This window comes from Podarcis cretensis (assembly GCF_951804945.1).
Source record: "Podarcis cretensis genome assembly, chromosome: 3".
Classification (NCBI taxonomy): domain Eukaryota; kingdom Metazoa; phylum Chordata; class Lepidosauria; order Squamata; family Lacertidae; genus Podarcis; species Podarcis cretensis.
The window spans coordinates 20,884,089-20,894,940 of record NC_137172.1 but is presented as its reverse complement, the minus strand read 5'-3'; the positions used below and the strand labels follow the sequence as shown (position 1 = coordinate 20,894,940).

Here is a 10,852-nt window from a genome sequence, read left to right as displayed (position 1 = left end):
CGCTTCTGGGCAAATTAAGGGGTGTTGCTCTCACCAGCACTGAGCACTGTACAAGCCTTGATCTGATCCAAAAACAAGGCACTCATGTCCTTCAGAAAGATACAACTGACCTCTTACTTGCCTTCCCAAAGCCAATGCTCAGGCGATATTATGCTCTCTCACCCTGCCTAAGGATAGGCCTGGCTTTGATGGAACAAGCTCTGAAGCAATCCACATTAGGCTGGACCCAGAGCTTTGTGGACAAATAGTCTCTCAAAATTCTGCATGCTGTTTTTGGGCAGGTCAGTTTGGGGCAGCGGGGGACCATTTCAACAAATCTCTCCAGGTGGAGAAGAAAGTCTTTAGCAATATCAGCAGCAGAACTTCTTCCTTTTCTCCTTTTTTGTGTGTGTGGGGGTGAGAGGGGTTGGGTGCCATTGTAGCAACTGTGTTGGCACAGCTCAGCCAACCGTTTTGCATCCTCCACAATGTGCTGGGACCAAGACCCCATCTACGTTATAAATTCAGAGGCCTAGGAAGGTCAGGTGGTACCCGGTGCAGAAATTTCTTGTCACACACACACACACACACACACACACACACACACACACACATCAATGATTCCTCTCCCCCCCCCCACCCAAAAAAAAAGAAATGGTTTTACGTTATTTCATATTTTCTTACAAAGGAATGTGGATTCTGGGCCTCTGCTACCAAGTAGGCGACTGTGGACAGATACTTAAATCTACAGGATGGATTGTGTTTTGGCTTGTGTTGTTTTATTTATATTTATTGTTTATTTCATTAATAAAATTTATTTTTAAAAACCTGCAAAGTGGTTTACCAAAACAAAAACAAAAAACACCACAGCAGTAAAATCAATAAAAATTAACAATCCTACTTTAAAACATACAAAAGCTAAAATATTAAGATTAAAATTACTTCAGCTTCCTAAGCATTTAGGAATGCTAGCCTAAAGAAGAATGCTTTTAGCAGGTGCCCGAAAAGAGTCTAGCAAAGGCACGTGTTTTGTTGCAATAGGCGGGGAGTTCCAAAGTGCAGGTGCTGTCACAGTAAACAATGCAGTACAGATATTATGTGTATCTCTTGACCCTGTTCCACTGAATTGAAATTTCAGGCTTCACGACATAGGAAAACGGCCAAGTAAACAGCTGTTTTCGTGGAGGAGGGTCAAGCTATTTACTGATACAGTGTTTTAATATTTTTTTGGAAGCTGCCCAGAGTGGCTGGGGAGGCCCAGCCAGATGGGCAGGGTATAAATTATTATTATTATTATTATTTGCATGAAATTTCATAAATAGCAATATAATCCCTAGTGCAGTAAGATAGGACCTTTGGAGCAGGCATTTAAAAAAAATTAAAAAATATATGAACTGCCCTAGTAGGGCAGTAATTGTTCCTTGATAATTTGTCACCCCCTCCATGATGGCACCTGGGGCGACCCGCCCCCTGCCCGCCCTTCCTACACCCCTGTATACATTTAAAGCATTCTTATACCATTCTTATCCCAGAGTGGTTTAACTATCAAACCCTCTTCCCAGGGAACTCTGGTGAGGGTAATAGGGGCCTACGAACAACTCTCAGTACCCTCAGCAAAAGACAGTTCCCAGGATGCTTTGCAGGGACGCCATGACTGTTTAAAGTGGTATCATTGGGCTTTAAATTGATGGTGCGGATGTGGCCTAACTTTGTTCCAGGGCATTGTAGGTGGGAAAGGAAATGGCAGGTGCACCCCACCCTAACAAAAATGATGGAGAAAATCTGGAGAGAATTCTTTGAAGTGGCCTTCTTATATTCTGAGGCAGGGGGCAGAATCTTCCTCAGGAAATGTCCTTTGGGAAATTTCAGTTCAGCTCAAATCTGGCATTTGGATGAAGGAGGCAAAGCTCCATGCCTGGAACTTACTTTGGAAGGGATTTCCCCAGCATTACTCACTTGCCAGCCACAGCATGCGAGAGAGGCCATTCTATAACCCCATATTTATTGTGATAGCAGTGAGTCATTCACTTCATCACTTTTAAAAAGGGGGTCGGGAGCTATGGTGCTGCAGCGGAACACAAATGGGCATTAAATCCTCTTAGCCAACCCCACATAACTGATGGTAAGAGATGATCTATTGCAGCCCCAGGAACTACTTATTAACAGAAAGCGCCTGCAGGGTTTCATCTAGCTGAGGCCATCAAAATGACAGCTCTTTCAAGAGATGCATTGTGCTCTGCAATCGCTGATTTCCCAATACTTAATTTTTGGCCATCGTGAATGTGTTCAGGCAGCCACAAAATTGCCCGTCATTTCCAAAACAGCAATCACTGTCTTGACAAAAATCCTCAGGCTTGTGATCTGGTGGTTGCTGGAGGCATTAGCTCTGAGATGAGTACGCAACTAGCCCATCTTATGGTCTTGCTGCTGCTGCTGCTGCTGCTGTTAAATTTGTTAGTTGCTTTATCTTTCCCAAGGCAACCCAGCCTTACATCTATTAAACTTTTACATCAAACAGTTACCCTATTTTATTTGTAAGACATTGTGTATTTAGCATGCACACCTGTCACATAAGGTAAAGGAACCCCTGACCATTAGGTCCAGTCATGGCCAACTCTGGGGTTGCAGCGCTCATCTCGTTTTATTGGCCGAGGGAGCCGGCGTTCAGCTTCCGGGTCATGTGGCCAGCATGACTAAGCCGCTTCTGGCGAACCAGAGCAGCGCACGGAAACGCCATTTACCTTCCCGCCAGAGCGGTACCTATTTATCTACTTGCACTTTGTGCTTTTGAACTGCTAGGTTGGCAGGAGCAGGGACTGAGCAACGGGAGCTCACCCCACCACAGGGATTCGAACCACCGACCTTCTGATCGGCAAGCCCTAGGCTCTATGGTTTAACCCACAGCGCCAACCGCGTCCACACCTGTCACATAGGCCCCACTTAATCATTTGCAACAGTATTTATTATTATTATTATTATTAAATGTCTATGCCACCCTTCAACTGAGGATCACAGGGTGGTTTACAATATAAAAACACAAAAATAGATATATAATGAAGGTGCCCTGATGAGCCTCCCTATGGGGAAGCAGTCCACAAACAGAGATCCCTCTAGACCTCTTGTGGAGAAGGCACATGAAGAAGGGCCTCAGGTCAATTCATATGGAGAGAGGCAGTCCTTGAGGTACAGTGGTACCTCGGGTTAAGAACTTAATTCGTTCCGGAGGTCCATTCTTAACCTGAAACTGTTCTTAACCTGAGGTACCACTTTAGCTAATGGGGCCTCCTGCTGCCGCTGCGCCACCGCTGCACGATTTCTGTTCTCATCCTGAAGCAAAGTTCTTAACCTGAGGTACTATTTCTGGGTTAGCGGAGTCTGTAACCTGAAGCGTCTGTAACCCGAGGTACCACTGTATTGGAGATTTGGTTTGCTTTCCTGTCCAGCTGGCAAAATCACCTCACAGAGGTCTCTGGCTGGCCAATGGAGTATATCATACTTTAAGTGTGTCACACTGTGGGTATGTTTAGCCTGGAAAAGAGGAGACTGTGAGGAAATATGATAGCCATCTTCAAATATCTCGAGGGCTGTTACAAGGAAGATGGAGCAGGCTTGTTTTCTCCTGCTCTGGAGGGTAGGGCTCAAACCAATGGAGTCAAGTTTCAAGAAAGGAGATTCTGACTAAACATCAGGAAGAACTTTCTGACGGTAAGAGCTGTTTGACAGTGGAACAGACTCCCACAGGAGGTTATGGACTCTACTTCATTGGAGGTTTTTAAGCGGAGGTTGGATGGCTGTCTGTCATGGATGCTTTAGCTAAGATTCCTGCATTGCAGGGGGTTGAGATAGATGACCCTCGGGGTCCCATCCAGCTCTACTATGACTAAATGGCTGTTGGTTTGACACAGCGTGCTCAAGCCTCTTTCCTTTTTCCAGCCTGTTCTGTGCGGTAAAGGGAAAGTCCCTCTCAGCGGCACGAGGAGCAGCGTTGCCTAGAGAGAAGTCCAGCCCTCGTCTTGACGTTTCATTCAAAGAGAGATGATGAAAATACCTTGCCATCTCTCATGGCAGATCCGGATGAAACTTTGAACTTCCGCTACAAGATTCAAAAGGGTTCGTGACTCCAGTCAGCCCACCCACCAACCGTCCCAATTTGAGGAGCACAGATATAATATCCTGAGTTATCGTGACCTGTGTGTAAATCCCAGCCACTGAGTTCATTGAGGAGGGGGAGAAAGAGAAGATGAATACATGGGTCTCTTGGGACAGCAAAGTCATTCATGATTAATTTCGCAAAGCATTTTCAGCACACAGAAACAGTTCGGCCTCCCTGCAAAGGAGTGGTGGAATTAAGGGAAGCAGATTCCCCAAGCCATGTGACCTAGCAAGTTAATACAGAGCCTCATTTCAGAGTATGTGCCCTTGGAACATACCACTTTGGAGATTAAAAGGGAGCCTTGATTGGGATGCTAATAGGGGAGTACGAAGCTGTTGCTTTGGCTCCCTCCCTTGGCTTTGAAAGCCAGCTTCCAAGCACAATATAGGAATCCGTCGACTTTTGTGCCGCCGCTACAGAGGGGCCTGCACTTAGTGAAAGAAGCTACTGATTCAGCCCGTCATGTTCTGTCACAGATGCCCAGTGACGAAACACCAACTGAATCTTTGAAATTGTTTCAAAGGGGATCTTTCCAAGCAGGAGAAAAGGGAAAAAGGAAGAAAGAGGCCCCGACATCAAATAGTTGGGACTTTGCCCGTAGCTGTCGTGACTGTTGATCAGTCCTCTTCCCTGGATGCTGAATATATTGGCGTCCTGAAATGAAAGGAGGGCTCTTTCAAACATGACTGCAGACCCAGACATCGACGATAGATAATGAGAAGGTTTCAGAGAGCTGCGGTTTCCGTTTCCAGCGCGTTCTCCGAAAGCTGTAAAGAGCCTGCAAGCCAGCAGGCACGCATTTGGAAACCTCTTAAGATATGTTAGCCAAATTTTTTACAGTATCTTTCCTGAGATTCAAAGCTGCGCTGATCTCAACCACAAATTTCAAAACTGCGCCATGTTTGTTTTGGTTTCTTTGAATTCCCCAGCAAGGCCCAGGTATGAGGCTGATAGCGATAATATAAATCAGTTCTGCTGACTTCTCCTGCTGCCATTGTTTTCTTTCTATTTTCCCAGCACACTCCTTCAAAGCTGCAACCTCCAAGAATTTATTAGAGCAGTCTTCCTCAAACTCGGCCTTCCAGATGTGTTGAGACTACAATTTCCATCATCCCTGACCACTGGTCCTGCTAGCTAGGGATCATGGGAGTTGTAGGCTGAAAAACATCCAGAAGGCTGAGTCTGAGGAAGCCTGTATTAGAGGCTGCACTCAGCAATGCTAAGTTTGATTACCAAACCTTAGCTCTGGAAGCAATGTCTCTGAGCATGTGCCAAGCAGTTTTGGGCAAAGTAGCAGTGCTTCAGAAGAAGTAGCATTCTTGGAGGTTGCATCAAGCTGGATGTTAAATCAGCCATCAGCCTTGCTCGGGTTCAACCATTCTCATTAAACACAGAGCCTATGGCAATGGCAACATGAACCAGCCAACGTTTTTGTTCTTTATTTTCCTCTCCCCCGCATCACCACACCCTGGTTTGTGTCACACCCAGCCTGAGGAAGGGTTCTGGAGAATTCAAAACCTCACTCAATAGCTTAGGACATTTTGGTTGCTCCAAATATAGGCATTTCCTGACTGTGGATTTTGGATTTAATTATGTTGTTTATTTGCACCTAATATTTACTCGGTGCTGCTTATGCGAAAGATCTGAAATTAATGCGCACGATATTGATCTGCAGATTTGCATTTAACCACCTCCCTAAATAATCTCAACGTTGCAGAGAACTTCCCAAACCACTTCCTCACTCTGTGATTGATGATGAATTGATTGCTTGGTGATTTGTGGGAACGCTCTCAAGCTGAGACTGTCATTTGTGCAGCCAGCCTCAAAGTGACTGAATTTGGTAGAATTCGCCTAGCCTCAAAGTTAATAACTTAATTAGTGGTTTGGCAAACTCTCCGTTGCAGCATGACGTGCCATAGAATAGTAGCTTCAAAGTCCACTGCTGGCTGGATGAGGCCTATGGCACTACTTAGAGTAGGATAGGATGAATGCTCTCAGTCAACTAGAAGACCAGTGTCTGTACAGTGGTACCTCAGGTTACATACGCTTCAGGTTACATATGCTTCAGGTTACAGACCAGAAATAGTGCTTCAGGTTAAGAACTTTGCTTCAGGATGAGAACAGAAATCGTGCTCCAGCGGCGCAGCGGCAGCAGGAGGCCCCATTGGCTAAAGTGGTGCTTCAGGTTAAGAACAGTTTCAGGTTAAGAACGGACCTCCGGAACGAATTAAGATCTTAACCTGTACCCTTAAAATGGATTATAAAAAATGCAAGGTGCACAGGTATTCAGGTATTTTTCAATAATTTTGGGAGGGATTCAATGTCATGTTCTTATGATTGTAGTGCAAGCATGTCAGTTTGCAAAATGGAACAATCCCTCCTCTCTTTTCCCTGCCAATCACCCTCTCTTCAGTGTCAGTTTGCAGTGTCCCTATTTCCCATGGACAGTCCCTGATTTACAGAAGCCATCCCGGTTTCTGATTTGATCCCAGAATGTTCCGCTTTTCCTTAGGACATCTCTATTTTCATTGTAAAAATGTTGAAGTGTATGGAGTTATGCAACCCCCGAGCCAAGGAGACAAGTAACTACCCAACCTTTAGAAGACATCTGAAGGCAGTCCTGTATAGGGAAGGTTTTTTTTAATGTTCAATGTTTTATTATCATTTTATATACAGTGGTACCTCGGTTTAAGAACAGTCTGGTATAAGAATGATTCGGTTTACAAATTCCGCAAAACCGGAAATAGTGTCCTGGTTTGAGAACTTTACCTCGGTCTAAGAACAGAATCTGAACGGTGGAAGGGCACCAGCGGCAGGAGGCCTCATTAGGGAAAGCGTGCCTCGGTTTAAGAATGGTTTTGGTTTAAGAACGGACTTCCAGAACGGATTAAGTTCGTAAACTGAGGTACCACTGTATATTGGAAGCTGCCCAGAATGGCTGGGGGAGCCCAGTCAGATGGGTGGGGTATGATGATGAAGATGTTGATGATGATGGAATAGGATATTCCTATTTTCATTGGAGAAATGTTGGATGGTATGAATTTGAGGGGCACACAGGGGTAGTAGAGGAGGAAAGCACCATTGCATAAACAGAAGTCTTTGCCCAGGGCTTCCACTGATGGGACTTGCAAGATCAATCTTCCCTACCGCACTGGCTACCAATTAGTTTCTGAGCCCAATTCAAAGTGCTGGTTTTGACCTATAAAGCCTTAAACTGCTCAGGACCGCAATACCTCAAGGACCGCCTCTTTCCATATGAACCTACCCAGACCCTGAGATCATCTTCTGAGGCCCTCCTTCATGTGCCTCCTCCTCAAGAGGTCTGGATGGTGGCAATGTGAGAACAGGGCCTTCTCTGCAGTGGCTCCCTGTCTGTGGAATGTTCTCCCCAGGGAAGTTCGCCTGGTGCCTTCATTATACACATTTAGGTGCCAGGCAAAAATGTTCCTTTTTAACCAGGCCTTTGGTTGATCTGATTTACATCCTATGCCCTTTTAAAATGTGGTGTGTTTTTTGTGGCTAGGGGCTATTAGGTTGTTGATTTTATTTTTATTATGTATTTTGTGGTTTTATATCTTGATTTTATTCTGTGAACCACCCTGAGACCCCCGGGTATAGGGCGGTATATAAATTCAATAAATAAATTAATAATAATAATAATAATAATATCATTTGCACCAATGCAGTAATTTGCAACCATTTCCTAATGTCTAGTTACAGTTGCAGCCCACCCTTAGCACCCACTTTTGGAATGAATTAATTGAGGAAGGGCTGTAGATCATTGGTGGAGCACCTGCTTTGCCTGCAGAAGTTATCAGGTTCAGACCCCAGCAGCTCCAGGTATGCCTGGGAGAGAACCATATTTGAAACCAAAGGGAGCCACTGCCTCACATCCCTTCCAGTTTCTGAGAGGGGAGGGCAATAAAATGGTGGTTAGAAGACAGCCAAGCACCCAGTACAGCCTGCTGCCTTCCATTCCCCTCAAGGCTTCTGAACCTTGGAGAGAGTCTCTTCGCTCCGCAAGGAATGCAGGATGGAATGCTTTGAGGAGAAGGCGTCTCTGAGGCTGCCTGACTGGGCTGGAAAGCCAGATTGGCTGGCAGATCGAGCATCAATAACTGGCTGCGTCTTCTCTCCTTCCATTCCTGAGACAATCTGCCATTTGTTCAAGAAGAAAGACAGATTCTAAGACTGGCCGGTTATCTCTGAACTCTTAAAACAGAGAGAGAAGACATATTTGGACTAAGGGGCGGTGGTGGAAATGTTAACGTTTAAAAAGATTAACATTCTTTGATGGGAAGATTACCTTTATTTCTTAGCAGATAATGAACCTGGGCAAAGAGACTTTCTCTGCTGCTAGGTCTTGCTTGTTCCCCGTTCTCGTGTTGAGGTTCCCCTCTTCACTGTAAGAAATGGCTCGGCTTATAATCAAAGCTGCAATGATTTGAAGAGGAAGACAACTGAGGTGAAAATGTTAAAAGGGGTCTTTTGGGGGGCACATTGAGAAAAGGGGTTGTTTGGACACTTTAATGAGGGTGGAAATCTATCCCTGACAAGTCTGACTGAGAAACTTTTCCAGAAAATCAGAAACTAGAACCTCCCTGTGTTGCTGCCTGAAAGCTCTCAGATCTGCAAATGTTCCTCATTCCAGGCAACTTTCTGTTGCAGAAGATCACAGGTTATCGGGCCTGGCATCAAGCACCCTCAGGCAACTGCTGGGGCACCCTCACCCTAGCAAGCCCACCACGGATACATGCCCTAGAGTGACAATGAGAGCCAGTGTGGTGTAGTGGTTAAGAGTGGTAGTCTCATAATCTGGTGAACCGGGTTCGCTTCCCCGCTCCTCCACATGCAGCTGCTGGGTGACTTTGGGTTAGTCACACTTCTCTGAAGTCTCTCAGCCCCACTCACCTCACAGAGTGTTTGTTGTGGGGGAGGAAGGGAAAGGAGATTGTTAGCCGCTTTGAGACTCCTTAGGGTAGTGATAAAGCGGGATATCAAATCCAAACTACTACTACTACTACTACTACTATTCTTCTTCTTCTTCTTCTTCTTCTTCTTCTTCTTCTTCTTCTTCTTCTTCTTTTTTTTCGTGTCCAGCTTTACAGATGACTGCTGGTATCTGAAGTGCTGGCAGACTATGGCTCTCTATTTGAAGGAGTCCTCTGTTTGAAGGGCTATCTGGTCCAAGTCCAATCTAAAGATAACAGACCTTAAGGGAGAGCAGGAGAGACCCTGAAGTTGCCCATCAACTGCCAACAGTTCCTGGAGAGTGGACTGAGCGGGAACACTGGTCACCCAGTCTTCCACATGATGGTGAGATGTGCTAAACATGCAGGTGGACCCATACAGCTTTCATTAGCACGTACAAATATTTCCACTTGGGGTTTGTGTGTGGAAATGACCTCGCTAGCTGCTCCACACAATAATGTCCTTCAACACTCTGCCCCAAAGCAGGTGTTTTGTCCTACAAAACATCTTACAGGACATGCACATGACAAGAAACTCATGTCACTTACTCTCAGCGTCTAGACATACATATTTTAACTAGACACTGGAAGGACCTATCAAGAGTGAGCATAGACCACTGGCATCAAAGTGTGTGGGAAACTGCGCTACTAGAAAAAGGACAAGCAAAGGAGGATGCCTTCACCCCAATGTGGTTCCTCCTCCTCCTCCTCCTCCTCCTCCTCCTCCTCCTCCTCCTTCTTCTTCTTCTTTGGTGATCACTCATAGCCGAGTAAGATTGTCTTCCATGAATATGGTCTTGAGTCTGTAAGTGACTGTGGAGGCCAATTCTGGATCTGGACATCCTTCCACAGTGAGGACATAGGTTTCTGGGCAAGAGTTGATCACAGTGAGGGTTTACCAAACATGCCTTCCTCTTAGCACATTTCTCCCTTGCGTCCTGAGTTCATGCTTCTTCCAAGTCCATGACACCTTAGGTAGAGGCTTATCACATACACAGCACAACAGGACATTGACCTATCCCCCCCCCAAACAGCATGTGAATCAAAACGGCCAACCCTACACAAAAACCGCCCCTCCCAACCCTCATGCATACAGACAAACAAACCGTACTGAAACCAACCAAACCCTAGACCGTCCAATCTCTCACAACACCAATAAAAACAAATAACTATATAAATAAAGGACCTGCCCACGAGGCGCTGACACGAGACCCCAGCACAAATACTATGTGATAGAATGAAAAGAGCTTCATGCCCCAACTCTCTCTCCCCTCTCTTTTGTCTAGGTCAATAGTGTCTCAAACTGAAGGTAAACAAACTGTGAAAAAGACTCCATGAACTGAAAGTGGAGACGCTATATGTACTTTTCCTTGTTTATTTGTTTGTTTTGTATCACAAAAAATAATAATAAATAAATTAAAACAAAATTCTGTTATTAAATTTAATTTTATTGGAATTTTATTTACAGCATAACATAAACCCCCACCCCCAATACACAAATCCACCCTCATTAAACGTGAACATAACATACAGTGAGCATAAGATACAACAATTGTTGTTGTTTAGTTGTTTAGTCGTGTCCGACTCTTCGTGACCCCATGGACCAGAGCATGCCAGGCACTCCTGTCTTCCACTGCCTCCTGCAGTTTAGTCAAACTCATGCTGGTAGCTTCGAGAACACTGTCCAACCCCATCTCGTCCTCTGTCATCCCCTTCTCCTTGTGCCCTCCATCTTTCCCAACATCAGGGT

General features: G+C 45.2%; 1 long non-coding RNA gene across 1 annotated transcript; it reads left to right on the top strand.

Moving 5' to 3' along the window:
• The first annotated feature begins 6,382 nt into the window (after nt 1-6,382).
• On the top strand, nt 6,383-10,461 carry LOC307212038. The gene is made up of 3 exons (XR_013836754.1): nt 6,383-7,037; nt 7,853-9,448; nt 10,389-10,461. It is a non-coding gene; the product is annotated as an uncharacterized lncRNA (long non-coding RNA).
• Nucleotides 10,462-10,852: the final 391 nt, after the last annotated feature.